The following is a 530-nucleotide window of genomic DNA, read 5'->3' on the forward strand; positions in this document are numbered from 1 at the left end:
CCTGTAGTCCCAGCTACTCGGGAGGCTGAGGCAGGAGAATGGCGGGAACCCGGGAGGCGGAGCTTGCAGTGAGCAGAGATCCGGCCACTGCACTCCAGCCTGGGCGACAGAGCCAGACTCCGTCTCAACAAAAAAAAAAAAAAAAAAAAAGAAAGTTCCATATCCCCCTGAAAAGAATGTATATTCTGCTGTTGTTGGGTGGACTGTTCTGTATATGTGTATGAGCTCTAAATGGCTTATACTGTTGTTCAAGTCTTCCATTTCTCATGAAGCTTCTATCTGGTTTTTCTATCCATTAATTAAAATGAGGTATTGAAGTGTCCAACTACTACTATAGAACTGTGGGGTTATCCTTTCAATCCTGTTAATTTTTTTAGCTTTACTGAGGTATAATAGAGAAATAAAAATTGTACATATTCAAGGTGTACAGTGTGATGTGTTTATATCTATATGCACATTCTGAAATGATTACCAAAATGTAGTCAATCAACGCGTTAATTACCTCAGATAATAGTTACTTTTTTGTGTGC

Source organism: Trachypithecus francoisi, unplaced genomic scaffold (genome assembly GCF_009764315.1).
Source record: "Trachypithecus francoisi isolate TF-2019V2 unplaced genomic scaffold, Tfra_2.0 Lachesis_group2, whole genome shotgun sequence".
Taxonomy (NCBI): Eukaryota; Metazoa; Chordata; class Mammalia; order Primates; family Cercopithecidae; genus Trachypithecus; species Trachypithecus francoisi.